The sequence below is a fragment of the Solanum tuberosum genome, unplaced genomic scaffold (assembly GCF_000226075.1).
Source record: "Solanum tuberosum cultivar DM 1-3 516 R44 unplaced genomic scaffold, SolTub_3.0 scf00793, whole genome shotgun sequence".
Lineage (NCBI taxonomy): Eukaryota > Viridiplantae > Streptophyta > Magnoliopsida > Solanales > Solanaceae > Solanum > Solanum tuberosum.
This window is the reverse complement of record NW_006239703.1, coordinates 112,943-113,288: the sequence shown is the minus strand read 5'-3', so window position 1 is coordinate 113,288 and position 346 is coordinate 112,943. Positions and strand designations below refer to the sequence as shown.

Below are 346 nucleotides of genomic sequence, written 5' to 3'. Positions count from 1 at the left end.
TTGTCATTATCTTTTCATACAAATATCATTCAGACAGTACTCTACAAAACAGATTTCATACCCACTTAATATCTCTAAATCACTTATATTAGTATCTATCATAAGCTGCGATGTTATCGCACCTACTAGACCACTATAAAGACTAGAAGAATTGTATATAACCCCCTCCATTTGAAAATCGACATAGTTCCCTGTTTCATTAAAAAAAAAAAATTAGTCTCACATTATAAACAAACAATTCGAAATACAAATATCATTCAGACAGACAGAACATTACAAAACAATTTTTATATTCAATCAAAAAACATTTCATACAAATATCATTCAAATAGTACATTCCAAACAC

General features: G+C 28.0%; 1 pseudogene; it reads left to right on the top strand.

The window, feature by feature from the left end:
* LOC107059053 (uncharacterized) overlaps positions 1–346 on the top strand; it is a 7,600-nt pseudogene that overhangs the window by 487 nt on the left and 6,767 nt on the right.